The following is a 23698-nucleotide window of genomic DNA, read 5'->3' as shown; positions in this document are numbered from 1 at the left end:
AAAACCAAACAAAAAACGTTACCGCTGAGTGTGCCGATGCATTCCTGTGGTCCCAGTACTCAGGAAGCTGAGGCAGGAGCATCACTGTGACTTTAAGTCCAGCCATGACTACATTTTATATTATTAAAAAAAAAAAAAGCATGCTGGATAAAACCCTCGTGCCATCCCCCTCTGTTACTTTTCTATTGCTGTGATAGAACATCGTGACCAAGGCAGCTTATGGAAGGAGGGTTTGTTTAACCACTCACTCTGGAGAGGTGAGTCTGTCTTGGCAGGGACGCACTCAGCAAACGGTAGACGAAGCAGGAGCCGAAGGTTCACACCTTGAGCCACAAGCACATGGTGGAGGTCGTAAACCAAAAGCAACAGGTGTCTTTAAATTCTCAAAGCTCGCCTACAGGGACACGCCTCCTCCAACAAGGCCATACAACCTCCCAAACAGCTTTGCCAACTGGGCACTTAATATGCAAACATCTGAGCCTATGGAGGACACTCTCTCCCTAACACAGAGGACATTCGGCATGAAGTAGGACCACAGCCCACTTTTGGAATGATAGAGTTCCTTGTAAATTAAGTTAATTTAGCTTTCTCGTTTTGTTCATCTGGCAGCAGCAGAAGGAAGGGAAATAGAGTCAAGGCTGACCCCTGTTCCTGGAACTGGGGAGCCAGCACCCGGACAAGCTCCTCTGGTTCAAAAGCCCTGGGCTGGTGGCTGAAAGGTCCAAGGAAGGAAAGACAAAGAAGAGGATGAGCATCCTCTACAACAAGACAGTTTTAATCCTAGAAAAAGCTCAAGAAGGAAGGTCTCCAGATTGGGGAAGCCAGAGAGTTCTTGCTGTGGGCTTACAGACCAGGGGTAGAGATGGAGTTGGGGGTGGGGGAGCACACACAGAAGCTGCTGTTGTAGGAGTGATCAGAGTCATGAGTTGTGACTGAGGAGTGTCAGGTGGTCATAAATCTCTCCAATGGCCAGTTATTATCAGAGGGACAGGAGGTGCCAGGCACCTATAAAAACAAGCCTACAATGATTACTGTTGTTTGGGGAAAACTGCCACCATTTAAGCAAAACAGAAAAGCTCTTCATCTTGGCATGGCCGTGGCTGACACTGGTGAAGTTTATTTGTGCAGGCTGGCAGATAGAGATGGGGTGGGTTAGCCGTAGTTCCTGTAGCCCCTTCCTGCTAGACGGCATCCCCCTCGGGGGGCTCTTGGGGAAGTCTCTTGTACTGGGAATCCTGAAGCTGGATGATCTTGTCCACATGCCCTTTGGTAGTGTTCCGAATGAAAGAACCCATTCGCTTCGATACAGAATGAGCCAGGCAATTAAGAAGACAAGGCCCGAACATGAGCAGTACGAGGATAAAGAAAATGGGTCCCAGGAAGGAAGTTAACCAGGAAGGCAGCCAGTGTCCCAGCCCCAGCCACTGGATCCAAGAACTGGAGCTTGGGCGGAACACAGATGCTCTTTCTTGAAGTTTCTTTGCTGCATCCCGGACGACTCCAGACTGGTTTATGTAAAAGCAGCATTCTTCCTGGAGGAAGAGACAGGTTCCCCCTTTCTCTGCCGTGATGAGGTCCAGGGCTCTGCGGTTCTGGAGGACAACCCCTGCCAGCGAGTCTATTTGGTCTTGGAGGGTGATAATGGAGGTGGCTATTTCGTCGAGGCTGTCCGAGAGAGCCTTCGAGAGCTGTTGGAAATAGATGGTTGAGGTGCTGATACCAGCGATGCTTAGCCCGAGCGCAGACGTGATGCCCAGGCCCACAAGAAGAGGGAGGAGGTGAGAGGCTCTCTTCTGGCGAGAAGTAGAGATGGAGGAGGGAATTGTAGCAAAAAGGGGGACAGCTATAGTTTGATTACTGGGAAGAAGTTCAATGTCTGGGTATTGGAAGACAAGGGTACAGACACCCGACCAGTTGGCTGGGAGACATATATATGTGGAGCTTCCACAGAGGAAGAAGACACCCGAGGAGTTGAGGCAAAAGGAATAGGTTAAGGAGAGAAGATGTGAAAAGATATTTGGAGTGAGACCCCCGTTCTCCTGGACAGTGGGTTCATACTCCCAGATTGAATATTGTCCAGAGAGGGCTGCCCCCATGAGAGGCTGGTACTGAAACAGTGGGTAGGGGTCTTTGTGTCCTTGGAGTTTAATCTTGAAGTATGTGGTGTCCACGGACATAATAACGGGATGACTTCCGTTGCCTGGTTCAAATAGGGTCAGATTATAGCAGGTGCTAGACGAGAAGGAAGGACAGTATCTCCAGGGAGTGGTTGGGTAGGTGTGACAATGGATGTCAGCTACTGGGCAGGGATGGTAAGGCTTTCCTGAGTTCAGGGAAGGGGGTCCTGAAAAACGTAAGGGATTTCTCCATTTAGAGCCTGGCATGGTCATTAGTTTGGCAAATGCGTAGCTGGTGGACAGATCTATGGTTTGGTGGTCGGCAGAGGGGGAGAGATGAAAGGTGTGGTTGCAAAGAGAGGCAGAGAGATTGCCCACGAAGGTGGCGTGGTTTGAATTCTTGAAGAAGCGGGATATGCAGAGAGGGGCCTGGGAGGTGAGGACAGTCTGGGTAGAGAGTGGTCCCCAGATGGGGCGCTGGGCAGATTCATAGAAGGGTTCCTTAGTGTATTTCACAGAGGTGAGTCGGGAAAGTATTGGAAGTATGCCCATTAAGTTTGTGAGTTGAAGAAGAGCAATAGCCCGTCGGTCAGGATTGGTGAAAGAGTAATGAGCAGTTAATGGCTGGAAATTCTGGAGGCGTCTCTCAAGATCAGCAATAGGATAAGGGCCAGGGAGGGTCCGGGCAGAGTACATAATATGAAGCTTCATGGGTGAGTCTGCCCAGGTCGTTAGTGGGGCTGGGACAGCCAGAGAGCGCTGGGTTTGGATGGACAAGCAGACCCAGCAGTTGGAGGAGAAGGAAGAGTTAGTGTCTTTGAGGAGGCGTTGAGCGAGGTTTACGAGGGGCATCCAGCTGTCTGAACAGGCACAGAAGTAAGGGAACAGGAGGAGACAGACAACCCAAGGGCGAATCATGGCTCTCCGGGAGTGCCCCACAGCGGTGGGAGGCAGAGAAGTGGTCCTCAGAATTCTCAAGTTCGCCTGTTGCTTATCCAGGAGTGACTGAGAGGCCAAGCAGTCCCCGGTGGTGCCGGTTATACTTACGGAGGTTGGATCTGTGAGAGCAGAAACACAAATGGGAGGTTAGGAGTCTTAAGGTCAGGGAGGCGCTTCTGAGCTCAGACAGAGGCCAGCAGCATTTCCCCTTCGGCTTCTCTCATGCCTCAGAGGTGTGGCCTTGGCCTGCTTTGGTGGATAGCTACCACTGCCAGAGGCAACCTGGTGTCCAAATTGGAGTTTGCAGATTAACTTGCAATTAATTATAGGTTTCTTGTGAAGTGAGAGGGCCCCCTCTCTTGCCAATGGAAGGCTTGAGAATGGAGGATGTGGTGTACATATTTGGAGTCACTATAGAAACCAACTTTTGGTTTTGTGGGCCCTGGTGAGAGAGACGGGCTTTGCCTGCCTTGAGGCAATGTGTGTAGGGGAGAGGCTGGGTCTCTTGGTGTCACCAGTGACAATGGTATAGCCTTAAAGTGCCTTCATCAATATGTCAGTTGGGGGGGGGTCTCAGCAATCGGAATATTTCAGGAGGGGGCAGGCCTGGGTGACAAAGTAGCAGGGAGGAGGCTGCCCCATGGGGCCTTTGTGAAAGAATGATAATGGAGGAGGCCTAGGACGTGTCTAGAACTCCACCTCCCCGAGGAGGGATTGGGCAACCAGGGATGACAGGAAGGAGTGGAGAAAGGAACGCCAAACACGCTGGGCAGTATGGTCTGGGCTGCTTAGATCCCAAGGTATGTTCTCCCTCAAGAGGGGAAGGGAATTCATGCTGTGGTCTAGCCAAGCCTCACAAAATGGAATAACCAGCACACATATTATATAAAATATATAATATATTGTATTGTATGTAATATAATCATATTATAATTATATATTAATGTTGGTATTAAGTAATGATATAGTATATTATAATGGTTATCTAATTAGATATTATTCTATCTAATAAACATGATGTCATCTTACCAGCTATTCACAGGTTAACTAGAGTCCACTGAGGGGTAATGACCCCTGGTCCCAGTCAGCAGTAACCAGCTCCCACAAGCTTGCCAACCTGAGTCCAGGCTCAGCTGGATTAGACCTGGTGGAGAGAGAAGCCCTGAGCAACAAGAGCTGAGTATAAGCTGATGCTTTTCACCCCATGTAGAGAGCTGGAGCCGCTGAAGAACGGGCCAGGCTGCTCTTGAGGCATGAGACTCAGTCTCTGATCTTTAAAGCTTCTGTCCAGTATCAGGTGCCCTCACCCCAGCTCCCTGGATGAGCCACCAAAGGTCAGAGGGAGGAAGGACAAGGACAAGGAAATGAGCAACTTCTACAACAGAGGTCTCCAGAAGGGAAAATCAGAGTGTTCCCTGCTTATACAGTGGTGGTAGTTAAGGGAGTTGGGGTGCCAGGAAGGGATGGGGGTGGGGTCAAATGCTTCCATGCCAGGAGTGATTAAAGAGTAGTAAGTAAAAGAGGTGTCAGCTGGGCGTGGTGGCACACACCTTTAACCTGGACTCTTAGGGCCAGAAGCAGGTAGATCTCTGTGAGTACCAGGCCATCTTGGTCTATCTAATGAGCTCCAGTTTCAAGGATACACAGTGAGGCCCTGTTTCAAAAACAAGACAGACGTGAGGTGATCATAAACATCTTTTATAACCAGTTATTCTCAGGAGTTGCAGGGTGCAAGGAGGATCTAGGGAAACAAGCCGATTATTGTGCTTTAGGGGATCTCCCATCAAGCCACCAAAACAGAGAAAAATTTCAAGATGGCATAGCCATGGTTAACAGTGGTAACCATGGTCCAATTTCTTTTTCTTTCTTTCTTTTTTCTTTTCTTTTCTTTTTTTTTTTTTTTTTTTTTGAGACAGGGTTTCTATGGGTAGCCTTGGCTGTCTTAGACTCACTTTATAGACCAGGCTGGCCTCCAACTCACAGAGATCTGCCTGCCTCTGCCTCCCCATTGCTGGGATGACAGGTGTGCGTCACCATGCCCTGCTGACTCTGATCCATTTTCATTGCAAGACTTCTTGCCAAACTGGGTGGTCGCGCACGCTCATAATCCCAGCACTCTGGGAGGCAGAGGCAGGTGGATCTCTGTGGGTTCAAGGCCAACCTGGTCTACAAAGCAAGTCAAGGACATCCACGGCTACACAGAGGAACCCTGTCTCAAATAAAACAAAACAACCACAACAAAAAAAAGAATCCTTTTCCTAGGGAGACATAAACAACATCTACTCACTCCTCATAAGATTCCAAATGACAGGACAGAAAAGGTGGCTCAGTGGTTAAGAGCAAAAACTTGTTCTTACAAGGGACCCAGGTTCAAGTCCCAGCACACTCCTCATACATGCATTTGGTACACAAATGTACATATGCACAAAACAGTCATACACACAAAATAATAAAAAATAAAGTAAAAAAAAAAATCCCATTCACCAACCAAAGTATAATTCCACCAAAAGTGACCTTGGGGAAGCAAGGAGTTGTTGGGCTTACCTTCAGAGTGTGGTGATCCTGTTGGAAAAGGCTTTGTGCAGCATGGATGATAGCTTCTGGATGGTGACGTGGACTGAGCATCTTCAGTTCATTTTCCCCAGTTTATATACTCTAGCACATCCTTAGACAATACCTCCAGGCTAAACATAATTAGAGAATAGTTCTGTGGAAGGAATGGCTGGAATCTCAGGAGAAGGCCCAGTGTCCTCCCCTCTCCCTCCTTCTTAAAAGGTGATGTAAAGCATCAACAGGACCAATTGTGATGGACTCTCTTGCAGATGTGACCAAGAGTTCCCAGAAGAAATCGAACCTCATGCTGAACCTTCTGCAAAGCTGATCAACTGTTTAGAACTTTGAAGTTTGTGGTGAGTGGAAATGTTGCAGGCCAGAGCCTAATTAAAATTTATCTTGGGCTATCTTTACACCCCCCCCTCATTTTTTTCAGCCATTCCTTTCCCTGATCTGTACCTGATCTAACATCCTTGTGACTATCAGGTGAGGCATTTTGAAATATATTAACTTATCAGGGAAATAGCTTGTTCAACCCAAAAGCTAAGGGTGTCTTCAGATAGCATCTGAAGCCTATAGGAGAGGTTTCCAGGCTTTTCTGTAATCCGCCACTCTTGGTGTTTCCACCAACATCGTTGAAAAATGTGTTGGAGCTGGGGAGATGGCTATGCATTTAGGAGCACTGACTGCTCTTCCAAAGGAGCTAGATTCAGTTCCCAGCACCCACATGGTTCTCACAACTGCCTATAACTCTAGTCCCAGGGGGATCTGATGCCCTCTTCTGGTGTCTGTGGGCACCAGGCATGGCACACATACATACATGCATGCAGGTAAACACCCAAACACATAAAATTAAAAAGAAATCTTTAATAAAAAAAGTGTTTTGGTTTATGACTTTCTTTGCTCTGTTTCTATAAAAAAAACTTAACGAAATTGATGCCTTGATGGAAGACAGAATTTTGAATAACCTAAATCTGTTCTCAGGCCATGGTCACTCATACTTGGCATCAGAAGAAACCATTTCATAGCCTCTTTGGACTGAGTTGTGTGTCTTTGTGCCCACAAGAGCACAGCTGGTCCAATGAAGATGAGGCTGCCCTGCTTGAAGGGCCCCGTGTTCTACAGCCTTCCTAACTGTGACCCTTTAACACAGTTCCTCATCTGTGCTGACCCCCAGCCACGCAGTTATTTTTGTTGCCACTTCATGACTGTAATTATGCTACTGTTATGAATCATAATGTAAATATTTGATATGCAGTCTCCAGAGGGGGTGTGACCCACAGGTTGAGAGCCGTGGCTCTACATTATTCTGATGCTCCGGGTCACCTTGGCTTCTTGGACAATCATTGCACTGTCTGGTTTGACCTTTTTTGGGTCACCTCCCCTCTCAATCCCACCGAGCCTCATATGACACCACGCTCCTGTGTCTGGGGGCCAGATTGGTCCAACTGCTGTGGCATTTCAGAAGGAACTCTATAGCGCCCGAGGCAGAACGGAACTGAGAACCAGTAGTCTGTTATGCTGGAGCCTACCCATGTAGCTTCACCGCTTATCCGTGCGTCAGCCCGAAGATGAGGCCAGTGTGTCAGCAGTGGGGTGTGTGTGTGTGTGTATGCGCTAGCATGGCGGGGTCCCTGCAGGGATCGTGGCTGGCAGCGAAATGATCCACGGAGAGGTGAGAATGAAAACTCAGGTCAGTTTGACTTAGTTGGGCTGCATCCAGCTTAGCTTGACTATACAGAAACTCTTTTTCCAAACTACGTGTGACCATGAGATGGGTTTCACGGAGGCCGAGGAGCAGCTGTGGTCTCTGACCAAGCTGGAACAGAGGTGAGCAGGCTGTAAAGTACACCAGGCACTCCCTCTAAGGATGGGGTGTGTTAATGGAGAGCTAGACTAGAAGGTCTGGTGGGTAGAGGCTGACGTAATCACGCTGGGATTTGGGGAAGGTCTGGCTCTACAGAGAGCAAAAGGTCACCAGGTCATTAACAATATCCGCTCCCAGCTTTCTGGGTGGGAAGCAGGCATTTTATTTCCTCCGTTGAGAAGACCCCTTCATGTTTAACACCCCTGCTTTCCCTAGTGCTTATCTGTGAGTACAGGGACCTTTACAGAACAGTATACAAAAAGCTGCTGTTATCCCAGCAGCAAACCCCTTCCTGCAGCCTTTAATTACTTATTTGTGTGCATGCATGTGTCTGAATACATTCCACTTGTGTGTGTGCCCTGGAAGTTCAGAAGAAGGTACCGGGGCCCCCGAGCCTGGGTTAGAGGCTGTTGTGAATAGGCTCATGTGGGAGCCGTGAACCAAGCTCTAAGAGCAAGTGCTCTTAGTCACCGAGCCGTGACTTCAGCCCCTTAATTTCATTTTATCGTTAAGTTTTTGTGACAGGGTCTCATGTAACCCAGGCTGGCCTGGAACTCTCTATGGAGACAAGGCTGACCTTGAAATCCTGATTCTCCTGCCTGTACCAGCTGGGTGCTGGGATTACAGGCATGTGCCCTGTGCCCAGCCATTCATTTGTTTGTGTGTGTGTTTGTTCATTTGTTTGGACAGTCTTGCCATGTAGTCCAGGCTAGTTTTGAACTCTCAGCAAACCTCTAGCCTCAGCTTCACCAGTGGCTGGGATTACAAGTGTGAATGCCAGGGTGACATACTGGCTTTAAATAATAAACAAAAAACTGATTTCATATTGCACAGATGATAGGAAAGCAGGTGTTTTCGAGAAGAGTGTGGTGGCTGAGACCTGTAACTATAGCATCTGGGAGGCAAAGGCCTGTCTAGGCTGCAGAGGTGGTCCAAGACCACCCAGAGGAATTTACTGAGACTCTGTCTCAAAATAAACAATAAATAAGGACTGGAGGTGTGACTCCAACCTAAGCACTTGCCTAGAATCCTCCTAGTGGGGGGATAGGGGGTGTGACACAGTGGTAGAACACCTGCCTAGAATCCCCCAGTGAGGGGCTGGAGTGTGGTTCAGTGATAGAGCACCTGCCTAGAATCCCCCAGTGAGGGGATGGGGGTGTGGCTCAGTGGTAGAGCACTTGCCTAGAATTCCCCCAGTGAGAATGGCTGGGGGTGTGGCTCAGGGATAGGACACTTGTCTAGCATGTCCAAAGCTCTAGGTTCAACCCCTAGTACCTGGGGGGAGGGGAAACAAAAGACAGCATGTTGGGTATAGGCTAAAACTTGGGGACACCTATATCCAAGGTTCTTTTTTTAGGAAATAGAAAACTAATAGCTCCTAGCTGATGGTCTTGAAATGTAAGGAAGCCTAATCTGGCCTCTGATATGAGTGTGTGCTGGCTGGCTGGCTGGTCTTTTGAAGATTGAGGTCCTGGATTCTTTAAGAAAGCAGGCTGAGCAAGCCATGAGGAGCAAGCCAGGAAGCAGCACCCCTCCATGGCCTCTGCATCAGCTCCTGTCTTCAGGTACCTGCCCTGTTTGTTCATGTCCCAGCTTTCTTCAATGATGAACAGCAATATGGAAATGTGAGTCAAATGAACCGTTTCTTCTCCAACTTGCTTTTGGTCACAGTGTTTTGTTGCAGCAATGAAAACTTTACTAAAAAAGGGTGCTACAACCTGACATGGTGGTGAACGCCCTTAATCCACGCACGAACGCAGGAGGCGGAGGCAGGCAGATCTCTCTAAGTCTGAGGCCAGCCTGCTCTACAAAGAAAGTCCAGGACAGCCAAGGCTACACAGAGAAACCCTGTCTCGAAAAAGAAAGAAAGAGAGAGAGAGAGAGAGAAAGGAAAGAAAGAAAGAAAGAAAGAAAGAAAGAAAGAAAGAAAGAAAGAAAGAAAGAAAAGAAAAGAAAGGGTGCTATTTGCCCAACAGTGATGGTGCACACCCTTAATCTCAGAACTTGGGAGGCAGATGCAGGTAGATCTCTGTGAGTTCAAGGTCTTCCTGGTCAACATAGTGAGTACCAGAACAACCTTGTCTCAAAACCAAAACCAAAAAAAAAAAAAGAGTGGGGGCTAGGGAGGCTGTTCTTAGATTGACTTTCTAGACGAGAATGGATCGAGCGCAGTATGATGGTGGCTCAGCCCTGGTAGGCTGAGTGAAGCTGTCCCTCCGGACCCTGCCAGTGGCCTGGGGGCCAGCAGCACCAGCAGTGCCAATGCCTCCTAAAAACAGCTTGTGTTACTGCAGCACAGCCAAGGCTTCCTCCCCTCCCAATGACATGGTGGACAGGGGTTCAAATTCTGGTTTGTCTTCTAGCTGTGATAGAGTGGACAGGCTGGTGTGCCTGAGGGTGGGGGCAGGGTACAGAGGGCACTGCCAGCGTGCTGGCCTTGAGGCCCCAGGAGGAGACTCTAGGGACTGGAAAAAAGAAGAGGAAGGAGGAGGAGGAGGAGAGGGAGGAGGAAGAGGAGGAGAATCCTGTTTGCCCAGGAAGCCTCTCCCTTGGTGGTCCTCCCCAAACTCCTCTCCTATATGCCAACCATCCTCATCCTTGCCTCTGCCCCCTCAGCCTCATGCAGGAAGTGTGTTAACTCTTCAGGGACATGTGCCCCAACTGCTGTCTGTGTGACCTTGAACCTTAACTCTTCCAACCTGAATGCTTTAGTTTTTCTTGCAAAATGGGGACATGGCAGCACCTCCCCATACAGAAATCTGGGCACTAAAGTGAGAGAACTTATTTTATTTTATTTTTTCCTGAGACAGGCTTTCTCTGTGTAACTTTGGCTGTTCAGGACTCAATTCATAGACCAGGCTGGCCTCCAACTCACAGCAATCCGTCTGCCTCTGCCTCCCTGAGTGCTGGGGTCAAAGGTGTGTGCCACTGCACCCTGTGAGAGAACTTTTGTTTCTCTAGAGCTTTTCGGACACTTACAACCTAGTAAGCAGCATTAAGGCCCCGCCCTGCCCCCACTGCTCCCCATACCCCCACCCCTTCCACAGCCCTACAACCCGAGTTCCACCTGCTGAAGTTTCAGTTACCTACAGCCATCCACTGTAGTCCCAAAGTACTGAAATGGAAACTTCTGGAAATTACAGGCATGTCGTCTCAGAATTTAGTAGGCAGAGACAGGAAAAGTAAAAAAGTGTGAGGATAACCTGAGTGACCTGCGATATTCTCAGTTTCTCTCTCTCTCTCTCTCCCTCTGCCTGTCTTTGTCTGGGATGTGAATCATCTCTTTGTTGAGTGTATCCATGGTGTACCCCACCCTCCTGTTAAGTCTAACTAACTAATAGCCTTAGCGGATTGATTGGCCTGCAGGGTGTCCATACTGAATACAGGACCCTGTTGTTGGCCATTTGGTAGCTGAGTTATCCAGCGGATTGCTACTTAGTGGCCTCAGGGAAGAGAAAGGTAGGGCTACACCCTGATTGGTGACAAACCCACCAATTATTTGCATTCCCGTGCCCTAAAAGTGCTCTACAGCTTTTCCATAGCACTTGCGCGCAGAGTTGGGGTGGGACAGTCCCTATCAGTAGACAAATGGGTGCATTTGAAGTGAGGAAGCCAATCCCTGTTCCAGAGAGAGAGCATAGACAGCTTGAGACTGAAGAGGAAAGAGGGGGTAGGGGACCATGGAGAGGGGGTACTTGGACTCTGGAACACCCAGGTCTCTGTAAAGCTCTAGGCCCCCTTTTCACTCCTAGAATGTTCATCACTTGCCAATAAAATTTATTTTCACTTTCCTTTGAATCTTTGCTTTTTCTTTATTCTTTAATTTGTGGCAGAGAGAGACATGAGCCTCAGACTGTAAGATATCCACAGGGTGTATGCTACCCTTCCGTTAAGCTTTCAGCGGGTGTTTGTTATCAGACCTGCTGCCTTGGGATCATAGTCTTTCTATTTTATTGTTAATCACTGTTAATCTCTACAGTGTTTAATTTATAAACTATCCTATATATGTGCATTTTTTAAAAGAAAGGATAGATGAGGTTTGGTACTACTTCCTGTGGTCTTAAAAGCATCAAAGGCCAAAGGAGGAAGTGTTAGCTAAAATACCAGACAAAAACAAGTGAAGGGTGAAGGGCTTAGCTTGGCTCACAGTTTGAGGGATACAGCTCCTCACGGTGGGAAAGTCCCAGCTGCAGGAGCCTGAGGCAGTTGGTCACATGGTAGCCACAGTCAGGAAGCAGAGAGAGACGAGCACGGTGCACGGGTCACTGTCTCCTCTTCATTCAGCCCAGGACCCCAGCTCACCCTCAGTGTGACTTCTGGCCTCACTAATCCTGAGACCCCTCACAGAATGCCCAGAGTTCTCCCTGAGGTGACTCTAAATTCATCAAACTAGCAGTCAAGACGGTGTCCCTGTAGGAGAAGATGACGGGAGGTCTCCAGGATGCAGTGAGCATTGCTGTCCCAAAGGCAGGACTGTCAGGGATGCATTTGGATGGGAGGTGAAAGTGAGGCTCCAGCTAGGCAGAGCTCCCTGGGAGTGTCCATGCATTCCAGGAGCCCACACAGCCGGAACCAGGCAGGCTCAGGCACTCTCTACGGGAGCACAACTGATTCATCACGCCAAGTGCTGACACCTCTATCCACTCAGTCCTCCATGGCAGGTTCCACGCTGACCCCCAGGCCACTAGACTAGCCCCCCCCCCCCCCACTGCCCGCCCGAGACAACACCAGTGTAGCTCCCAGCACCCAGAATGCCACAGGAAGGGCAGGTCGAGAGCCGGGCTTCCAACAGTCCTTAGTCCCTCTCTCCTTCCCTGAGTCCAGAACACACACACACACACACACACACACACACACACACACAAGAGAGAGACAGAGACACATGCACACACAAGAGAGAGAGAAACAGAAACACACATAAGAAAGGGTGAGACAGCACACACACATGAAAGAGAGGCAGACAGAGACACATAAGGGAGACACACACAAACACATACACACACAAGAGAAAGACACACACGAGAGAGAAAGACAGAAACAGATCCACACCAGAGAGAGGAGAGAGAGTGGGGAGACTGCCACAGCAGGCCTGACTTTAGCACATTCCCAGATGGTCCTTTTAAAGATGGGAACTTCCTGTTTTGTTTTCCACCCACATTTTTTTTTCCAGTTTGAGTCAAAGTCACAGTTTGCAGCCAAGGCTGGCCTGCAACTGTCTCTGTAATCCAGGTTAGCCTGGAACTGGACGTGGTCCTCCCGCCTCAGCATCTCCAGTGCTGGGATTACAGGCATGAGTCACCATAAAACAACATCAAATGTTCCAGCTTACCAACTCTGTGTGGTCACTTTAAAAATGAGGGCAATGTGGAATACTTTTTATTTGGACTAAAATTAAAATTAAAAGCAGGGCTGGAAAGATGGCTCAGCAGTTCAGAGTCCTTGCTGCTCTTGCAGAGGACCTGAATTGGGTTCCCAGCAACCAAGTCTGGCAGCCAGCAACCTCCTGTAATTCCAGCTCAAAGGAATCCTACGCCTCTTCTGCCCTCAGTACCTGCACTCACACGGTACACATGTACACATACACACACACACACACACACACACACACAAATAAGTCTTTTTTTTTTTTTTTAAAGAAGGGCATGGTAGCATACACATAATCCAAGTACTCAGCAGACAGAAACGGAAGAATCATGAGTTCAAAGTCAGCCTGAGCTTTATTGAGATCCTGTCTATTAAAAGGGGGGAGGGGCTATGCATTTAAGACATGCAGGCAGGAAGTTCAGAAGGTTCAAGGTCATCCTCAGCTACATAGTAGGTTCAAGGTCATCCTGGACCAGATAAGACTGTCTCAAAAATAAATAAAATAAAGGTTGTACTAGTGGGTGATAAGGTGGCTCAGTGGGTAAGAGTCTACCATCAAGCCTGACCACCTGAGTTCTAGCCCTGGAACCCCACAAGCTGAAAAGAGAGAATTGACTCCTAAAGGTTGTCCTCTGGCCTCCCCTTGAGTACCGAGGCTGAGACCCTACCTCTGAGATAAACCAGGGCTGCCAGGCAATTTATTTTATTTTTAGCCTACATGAGGGTGTCAGCTCTTGGAGATGCAGACAGTTGTGAACTGTCATGTAAATGCTAGGAATTGAACCCAAGTCCCCTGGAAGAGCAATCCGTGCTCTTAACCACTGAGCCATCTCTCCAGCCCCAGAGGTCCACTCCTTTAGTCCCAGGGTTTGGGGCAGGGGTGAGGGTGGGGTGTCTGTGAGTTCAGGAGGCTGAAGTGAAACTGTATCAAAAACAAAAAACAACCAAAGCGACACAGAGAAACCCTGTCTTGAAAAACCAAAAAGAAAACCAAAGCAAAATAAAAACAAAAACAAGGGCCTGGAGAAGTGAGTCAGCAGTTAGGAGCAGTGGCTACTCCTCCAGATGACCCGTGTTTGGCTCCCAGCACCCACACTGTGGTTCACGACTGTCTGTAATGCCAGTTCCAGGGAATCTGACGCCCTCTCCTGGCCTCCAGGGGCACTGCATGCAGTGCCTAGACAGACATGCAGGCAAAACACACACGCAAAATAAATGAATACAAGAAACAAAAAAAGCTTTAATCCCAGCCCTTGGGAGGCAGAGGCAGGTGGATCTCTGAGTTCCAGGCCAGCCTGGTCTACAGAGTGAGTCCAGGACAGCCAGGGCTACACAGAGAAACCCTGTCTCAGAAAACAAAACAAAATTTAACAAGGGCTGTGACTGGAGTTCATTGGGTAGATTGCTCGTCTACCAGGCAGGAAGCCCTGGTTCCTCACAGGCATCCCAGAGCTGGGAGCAGTGGTGTGGACCCGTGATCATCACCGACAGTGATGGAGGCAGGAGGCGCTGAAGTTCAAAGTCATTTTCAGATCTGCGTTCCAGGCCAGCTTAGACTACATGACACTCTGTCAACAAACACACACACACAAAAATAAATAAAATAGATGCTTTTAAAGGAATAGGGAGAAAAAAAAACTAAGCAAAGAAAAAGAAAACAAAAAGTGTTTCCAAAAAGTGTTTCCTCTGGTAACAGACCCGTGAACAAAGCTTGATGGTCTAATTCCAGGAAATGGCTAAGAAATACAGAAAGTGCTACAAAAATCTCCAGCCTTCTAGTCTCCTTGACCACAGATGAAAAGCCCCTCGAAATCCCACACGGGAGACGACAGCAACCATAATACTAAACCACCACTCCGGTCCCTACCAGCTGGCTGGCCTGGGTTTCTTCACTTCTAAGCTGGGCCTACAAGCTCATATTTTATTCATGAAAATTGAGGCCCTGGGAGGCCGTGGCATAAACAGGATGTAAATATTTGCAGATGGGCGTTGGAGAAAGAGGTGATATTTGAGCAGGGGCTGTCCAAAGCTGCGATGCCTGGGGCAATGCTTACTTGGGGACAAGCCCACCTCCACCTTGGGGCTGATGTACGGGTGTTCGGAGCTCGGGTGTGGGATTCCAGTGTCCTTGAAGTGAGATATTCTTTAGCCCTCTCTTGAATTCTGCCCTCGTAACCCTTCATTCCCCTTCTCCCAGCTGATTTGGATTCCCATAATGGTTCTTTCTTAACAATTTTATTTATTTATATTTCATGTGCACGTGTGTCTGTGTGAGGGTGTCGGATCCTGGAGAACTGAGGTTACAGACAGTTGTTAACTACCATGTGGGTACTGGGAATTGAACCTGGGTCCTCTAGGAAAAGCAGCTAGTGCTCTTAGCTGCTAGGCCATCTCTCCAGACTCTCATAACGGTTCTCACAGCAGCCTTGTTCCTACCCTCAGTAGCCCCCACCCCCACCCCCGTGTACCTAGCTGTAGGAGCGCAGAATATGGGGGTGGCAGTGGAGGGGCGGGGGGTATCTAGGAGGAGTGGGGGGTATCTAGGCAAGGCAGTTCTACCTCCAAACACGTATGCTGACCCCTTGCCTTCTTTCTTTCTCTCTCTCTCTTTTCTTTTTCTAGGTCTTCTGTAGCCCAGAGTGTCCTGGCAAAGGTGAGGCTGAAGTCCTGATCCTCCTGCCGCCACATCCCATGCGCTGGCCTCACAGGCATTGACCACCCTGCCTCAGCTTGTGGCTGCCTCACAGCCGGACCGGGTGGGATGGCTTTATCCCGAATCCTTGCAGTTCCCCATGGCAGCTGTGGAAATTCCAGCCACGGAGTCCCCCGGTTCTTTCTGGGGGCAGGAAGTGATGCCCACCAGATTGCTAGACCCAGATCTATGTCCTGCAGCTAGCGTCACTCGGTGTGCCTCTCCGGGGTTAACTTGGCCTTTTTTTTTTTGGGGGGGGGAGCACCCTGAGGAAACTGGTGGCCTGGGAGGCAGAGGAGTCTCACCCATCTCCAAGTCACCTTGGTCTCCTCCCGAGATGTTCCCCTGTCACAACCATTCACCAGGTCCCAAGGAGGCTTTGGGATTTCTGCACTAGCTTCCAAAAAGTAATTGCTCAACAGGGACGTCCTCCCAGAGTCACTCTGCCTCGAGAGCTTTGTGTGAGAAACGGGAAATGAGCAAAGAGGGAAGTTCCTGGTCTGAGCCTCTTGGTGTACAGGCCGCCATAGACGGCCCACCCCCACCACTGTATGCTAGCTGGAGGGAACCGGAAGGGCAGGTCCCAAGCCCAGACTGCTCAGGAAGCTGATTCTGTTTTCAGACAGGGTCTCACATAGCCCAGGCTGGACCCCTGATTCCCCATAAACTTAGAATGGCTTGAAACTTCGGATCCTCCCTCTGTTCCCTCCTGAATCCTGAGATCACACCCAGCCCCAACCTTGCCCAGTTTATACAGCGCCGAGGGCTGAACCCAAGGTGTTGTGTGCGCTAGGCTCTGCCAACTGCTCTGTAGCTCAGCACCAGCTCGTTTCAGGCACTATGGTTCCCTTTATCCCTCTGTTGCCTTGGGTTTGTTGTTTGGCCTTGCTGTGGTTTTGAGAAGGTCTTTGTGTCAGTCCTTCTGCCCCAGTCCCTGCAGTGTTATGGTCAGACCTGTCTTGGGACACCTCCATTTTGAAGATGGATCTCATTTTGAGTCATGTAGGTTTAGTTTGTTAGTTTGTTTTTCGAGACAGGGTTTCTCTATGAAGCCCTGGCTGTCCTCTTCTCACTCTGTAGACCAGGCTGGCCTGGAACACACAGGGATCCACCTGACTTTCCCTCCCCGAGTGCTGGGATCAAAAGGGCCACCACATCTGGCTGGTCTCATGTAGTTCTAAAGGCTTTGAAATCACTCTGTAGCAGAGGATGACCATAAAATCCTGACCCTCCTGTCCTCCTCTCCCCTAGTATTGAGACCACAGGCATGGAATACTGTGGGTGGGTTTTATGCACTGCTGGGCATGAAAACCAGGGAGTGAGCTCCAAGTACTTTAGGCAAACACTCTACCCATTGAACTACATTCTTAGCACTCCTCACACCAATGTATCTTTTGCAGAAGAGGGAGGGTGGTTCAAGACAGGGATTCCGCTGGGCGTGGTGGCACACACCTGTGATCCCAGTGAGTCTGGAACAGCCAGGGCTACACAGAGAAACTCTGTCTCAAACAAACAAAACAAACAAAAAGACAGGGTCTCTTTGTGTAGCCCTGGCTGTCCTGGACTCACTCTATAAAAGAGGCTGGCCTTGAACTCACAGAGATTCTCCTGCCTCTGCCTTCTGAGTGCTGGGATTGAAATCCTACACCAGCAACACCCTGCCCACCAATGTATCTTTAAGAAAAGTTTTCGAAGGTTTATTTGTTTGAATGTGTGTGTGCGTGTGTGTTACACAGGAACTAACAGAAGAGTGTGAAAGTTGAAGAACGACTTGCAGGAGTAAGTTGTCTCTTTCCTTGTGTGAGTTTTGGGGATTGAACTCAGGCCATCATTCCCAGTGGCAAGCTCTTTTCCTGCTCAGCCCCATCATTGTTTTGGTTTTCAAAGAGGCAAAACACCAATGCCCATAAAATTAAAAATAAATAGAGACAGAGAAAGAGAATGCCTCCATAAGACCCAGCTATATAGCTGGTAGTGGCAGGTGGATCTCTGAGTTTGAGGCCAGAGTTCCAGGACAGCCAGGGCTACACAGAGAAACCCTCTCTGGGGGGCATCTATAAGGCATTGAAATTTTATTTTATTTTATGGGTCTGAGTCCTTTGCCTGCATGTATGTATGTACACCACATGCATGCCCCGTGCCTGGGGAAGCCAGGAGAGCCAGTTCCTCTGGAACAAGAGTTAAGGGTGGCCGTGAGCCTCCTTGTGGGTGCTGATGGATCCTGGGTCCTCTGCAAACGCAGCAAATGCTCCTAACTGCTTAAACTTCTCTCCAGCCCCTGATTTTTTTTTTTTTTTTTTAAATATCACTGGCCTAGAACTCACCAAGTAGGGAAGGCTGCTGGGCCATCTAGCCTGTCTTTGCCTCTTCAGAACTGCAGTTAAAAACATGTGCCATAGCGTTTTTGGTTTTGTTTTTTTCTTTTTTCACATAGCAGATATCCTGCATATCAGATATTTACATTACAATTCATAACAGTAGCAAAATTACTGTTTTGAAGTAGCAACAAAATAATTTTATGGCTGGAGGTCACCACAGCATGAGGAACTGTATTAAAGGGTCACAGCATGTGGAAGGTTTCAAACCTCCGCCTTGGAGCATCTTAAGCTTTGTCAGTATCATACATGTATTCAGTGTTCCTTGGTCATACCCACCCACGCACCATCTTTCCCTGAGTCCCTCAGGCCCCACTCCCCTCTTCATACCCTTTTGCTCTCTGATACCTCACTGAGTTCAGTTAGTGGTCCCACACGTGCCTGGGTATGGTGCATCCACTAGAGCATGGGCAGCCTAACAGAGGCCATGCACAGGAAGAAGCTGACTCTGAGCTGGAGAGATTGGCTCAGTCATTAAGGGTGTTTGCTTCTCTTCCAGAGGACAGAGTTCAGTCCCAATGGTGCCTGTAACTCCAGCATTAGGAGATCTGAGGCCTTTCCTGGCTTCCTGGAGTATCTGCACACACACACACCCCAAAATAAATAAAAAAGAGAACAAAAATTGATTCTCCTGTCCCCGGCTGCTATTAATTACCAAAATATGAAGCATATTGAGTCCCTCCCCATGTTTCTGGGTGTTTGTTTGTTTGTTTGTTTGAGAACAGGGTCTCACTTTGTAGGCCTGATCATCCAGTACTGGCTCTGTGGAGCAGGCTATGCTCAAACTCGGAGCTCCACCTGCCTCTCCTTGGGGAGTGTGCTATGATTGAATGAACCACTATGCCCAGCCCTATCTCTTCTTTCTTTGAGACAGTGCCATGTTGCCAAGCAAGACCTCAAACTCAATGTGTAATGGAGGATGCATGAGTCCCTACGCCCCATCCCCACACAGCAAAACCCAGGTGTGACTGTGTGTATCTGCCATCCCAGCACTCAGAATGTGGAGGCAGGAGGGTCAGGAGTTCAAGGTCAGCCTCAGGCACATACTTCTAGGCCAACTGGAGCTACATGAGAACCTATTCTTTTTTTTGTGTTGTTGTTTGTTTGTTTCTTGACACAGGGTTCCTCTATTTTAGTCCTGGCTGTCCTGGAACTCACTCTGTAGAGCAGAGAAACCCTGTCTTAAACAAATAAAATAAGCTACTGGGTAGTGGTGGCACACACCTTTACTCCCAGCACTTGGGAGGCAGAAGCAGGCAGATCTCTATGAGTTTGAAGCCAACCTGCTCTATTGAGTGAGTTCCAGGACAGCCAGAACTATACAGAGAAACCCTGTCTCGAAAACCAATAATAATAATAATAATAATAATAATAATAATAATACAAAAATAGGGTAAAAAACATAGGTAACTTAGTGAGTCCCTGTCCTGAAATAAAAATAAAGGGAAGGAGGTGAGGGGTGGGGCTGGGAGGCAGGAGAGATGGCTCAGCAGCTGAAAGTACTATTGCTCTTCCAGAGGAGCTGCGTTTAAACGCCAGCCCCCATACAGTGGCTCACAACCATCTGTAACTTCAATTCCAGGGGATCTGACATCCTCTTCTGGTATCCTAGGGCACTGTATGCATGTGGTACACAGACATACACTCATGAAATAAATAAATAATTTCATGAGGGCGAAATACACTCATGAAATAAAAATAATAAAGAAAACATAAATAGATCACTGGGCTAGCACAAGGCATGGGCCCAACCTAAAAGGGAAAAACAATTCTTAAACAGAAATCTTCAAATTTCCAATACCATTTTCAATGGGACAGGCAACAAATCTTGGTTAAAGGTTTGGCCATGAGCCCAGCCAGGAGTGGATAGGTTTCTGTTTTGTTCTTTAGGGATAAAACTTGGAGCTTCATAAGCGGCCGACACTGAACAGCTGAGCCATGTCCCCAGCCCCTCTCTGGGGGCTGCCAGGCAAGTGCTCTGCCCCAGAGCTAAATCCCCAGCTTTTCTGCCATTTATTTATTTGCCTCACATTTGTACATAAATATGTGTGTGCAAGGTAGTGGGGTCGCTTCTATCCTCCACCAAGTGTGTCTATGACATCAAACTCGAGTCTTAAGGGTTGGCGACAAGTGCCTTCACCTACTGAGCCATCACGGCAGTGCTCTTAGCTTTTGAGACAGATCTGGTTACGCTGCCCAGGCTGGCTTTGAACTTGCCATCCCTCTGTCCCCTTGAGTCGCTGGGGCTTTGCTATGGATCACCATGTCCCTGGCTATGAGTTCACTGTTTCTCCCCTTCCAGTTCAGCCCTCAGGCGGCTTGCTCCATCACAGCACCCCCAAGGAACTGCACCCAGCAGCACTAAGAAGACTGAGGCAGGAAGATCACAATTTCAAAGGCAACTTGGACTCCATAATAAGAAAGACCTATCTGCAAAAAATAAAAAAGGCACAGGAAAAAGTCTGGGATCCGAAAGAGTAGCTAGGCTTACATGTTTACAGCCCACACCTAGCAAGCTAGGTATGAGGAGACATTACTTCCTGTGACTTGCTTCTTGGAATGCATGCCCTCCGGCAGCACTGAGTGTGGTGCGCCTTGTGTGGGTGTGTGCGCACAGGCTGGGGCAGGCCGGGACTCTGCTGCCGGCGGCTGGCTGTGAATCCTTCCTATAGTAAAGCCCACACACGGAGACTGTTGGGATTAGAGAAAACATACACATGTAACCCATGTGGCTCATGGATCACAGTGTTAGTTTAGGGTGCATGAAACCCTGACTTTCATCTCTAGCATGACTTTAAAAAGGGCTGGGGGGCAGGGAGCGGCTGGAGAGATGGCTCGGTGGTAAGAACACAAACGGCTTTTGCAATAGATCTTGAGTTCTACGGCCAGCACATACGTCAACTCGCAGCCATATGGAATCCCAGCTCCAGGAGGGCCATAGCCTTTGGCCTCCACAGGCCACTGCACTCATATGCACACACCTCACACAGACACACAGGCAGACACACACACACACATACAGAATTTAAAATAATAATCAAAATGAATTTTAAGAAAAAGAGAGAGCTGGAAGAATACTTGTAGCTTTTGTAGAAAACCTGAGTTCAGTTCTCAGCTCACAACTGTCTGCAACTCCAAATCCAGAGGATAGAATTTTCTCTTCCGGCATTCAAGTGCACACCCCCATCCACAGATGCACAGCCCTAATCAGACCTTATGAAAACATATACTTAAAAGTAAATCCTAAAAGGAGAGGAGCATGTGTGCAAGACGCTTGTAATTCTGGCGTTTGTGAGCAAGAGGCAAGAGGGTCGAAAGCTTAAGACCATCCCAAGCTACATAGCGACTCTGAGCTCAATTTAGGATTCTAGGCAACTGGTCTTCCCCTGAGCCACACCCCAGCCCCTCACTGGGGGATTCTCAGAACTACTCCCGTAGTTTCTCTGTGACTTTTTTGGAAAGACATGGAGATTTTTTCCTTGTCAGTGCAGGTAGACAGATGGCTTTCAGTATTTAGTGACTATAAAGAATGAGGATATCATTTGTCTACCCATTCTAATGCTTATTTCATTTTCTCTTCCCCTCTGAACCATTTTAATGAACATTCTAGTTCATATTCTAGTACAACATTCTAGTACATATACCTATTTACATCTGTCTGTGCAAGCATTTATTTTATTTAATGTGCATGTGTTGTATGTATGTATGTCCATGTATGCATGCACCACAGCACACTACGATGGTCAGAAGATAGCTTGCACGAGTCATTTCTCTCCTTCCAATCATGTGAGTGCTAAGGACTGAACCTGGGTCCACCAGGCTTGTAAACAAGCACCTTTATGCACGGAGCCACCTTCACCGACTCTCGGGCAAACATTTCTGTGAGAGGGGTCTTTAAAACCAAATTCTGAGTGAAGAAGTGCAAACTTCCAAGGTGTCATTATAGGCTGACAAGGCCGGGGCTGAAGAAATGGCTCAGCAGTTCAGAGCACTGGCTGCTCTTCCAGAGGACCAGGGTTTGATTCCCAGCACCCGCAGGGCAGCTCACAGTCGTTTGTAACTTCCATGCTCTAATGCCCTTTTCTGGCCGCCACAGACACCTAGAATTGGGAATGTACTTATATGCATGCAGGCAAAACATCCACACACACAAAATAAAAAATAGAGGGGCTGGAGAGATGGCTTCAAGGTCAAGAGCCCTGTCTGTTCTCCGAGAGGTCCTGAGTTCTCAGCAACTACATGGTGGCTCACAACCACCTACAATGAGATCTGACGCCCTCTTCTGGCACACACAGGCAAAACATTGTATACATAATAAATACATCTCTTTGAAAACAACAAAAACCTCTTTAAAAAAAAAAAAAAAGAAGAAGAAGAAGAAAGAAAAAAGAAAGGAAGCTGGATGCAGAGGCACACGCCTGCAATCCCAGCACTTGGGGAGACAGAGGCAGGCGGATCTCTGTGAGCTAGAGGCCAGCCTGGTCTACAAAGCGGCTCCAGGACAGCCAAGGCTGCACAGAGAAGCCCTGTCTTCCAACAAACAAACAAACAAAAAACAAAAGAAGGAAACTGACAAGGTGTTCTCCAGAACCCATTAAGCTTTGCTGAGAAAAAAAAAAATTCAGTAGATAGTTAAGTCCTAGAAAAGAGAAATTAAATACAAACAATCCACACATAGTAACACACTGAAAGTGATGTATGCTGTAGGCAGGACAAGCTTGAAGCTGCTGTCACTCAGTCTCAAATGAGAAAACAAGAACTTAAACCAGTCCGAGGTGTCTCAATGGTAAAAGTCCTTGCCCAGGCGCATGAAGCCCTGGGTTCTATCCCCGGCGATGCGTAAATTAGGTGCAATGATGCATGTCTGTAATCCCAGCATTCCAGAGGTAAAGGCAAGGGGTTCAGACGTTCAAGGCCATAGTGGTGCATGCCTTGACTCACAGCATTCCCTGGAAGCAGAAGCAGCTAGGTCTCTTGAGTTTGAGGCCAGCCTGCTCTACAAAGTGAGTTCCAGGACAGCCAGGGCTACATAGTCAGACCTAGTCTTGAAACAACAAACAAGAAACAAAGGAGGAGGCATTCCCCTTTCTCTCTCAGCAATCATTTGCAGAGGGATTCATGAGACACATGAATCTTGTCCAGCCTGGTGTTGCTCCGCAGAGGAAGTGGTCCCGGCCGGGTCAGTGGGAACATGCTCACTCTGAGCAGATAAAAAGCCAGCAGCTCCATGATCCCCCTGAGTTGGACTGGAGCTCGACAGACCACCCACAGCTGAGGTCTCAAAGGTCACCCCACATCCTGGAACATGAAATCTGTGCCCATGTGGGCAAGTTCTCAACTTGTTTTCTTATTAAAGAGGAAGCAAGAAGGCAAAGCATGGCCGAAGTGGGGGGGGGCAGCCTTTAATCTCAGCATTCCAAGGACAAGGTGGGGAGGGGATCTCTTCAAGTTCAAGTCCAACGTGGTCTCCATAGAGAGTTCCAGGTCAGTCAGGGCTACACAGAGGGACTCAGTCTTAACAATACCAAAAAGAAAGGCAAGCCATTCAAAACTGTTAATGTTTACCTAGAGTTCAAATGAAAACCTTTGTGCTTGGCTTGTTGGAATGTGTCTGGGCAGGCAGACTAAACAGGCGCTTTGCTGAGGTTGCTAACGAGAGGGCACGCCTGTTTGGAGATCACCAGGCTTAACACTTGAAATGCCGCCTTGGGGAAAAACGCTTTTTTTTTTCTTGGTGGGGGTGATAATGTTAGTATTTTGGAACACAACCTGCTCCTGGGTTACCCAGCAA

At 48.3% G+C, this 23698-nt stretch overlaps 1 long non-coding RNA gene across 1 annotated transcript; it reads left to right on the top strand.

The window, feature by feature from the left end:
• Positions 1 to 1020: 1020 nt before the first annotated feature.
• On the top strand, positions 1021 to 19126 carry LOC132653668 (uncharacterized). Its single transcript, XR_009591449.1, has 3 exons — positions 1021 to 1778; positions 5879 to 5965; positions 15463 to 19126. It is a non-coding gene; the product is annotated as an uncharacterized LOC132653668 (long non-coding RNA).
• Positions 19127 to 23698: the final 4572 nt, after the last annotated feature.

Source organism: Meriones unguiculatus, chromosome 4 (assembly GCF_030254825.1).
Source record: "Meriones unguiculatus strain TT.TT164.6M chromosome 4, Bangor_MerUng_6.1, whole genome shotgun sequence".
Classification (NCBI taxonomy): Eukaryota; Metazoa; Chordata; class Mammalia; order Rodentia; family Muridae; genus Meriones; species Meriones unguiculatus.
Note: the sequence above shows the minus strand (reverse complement) of the source record. Positions and strands in the feature narration are given on the sequence as shown.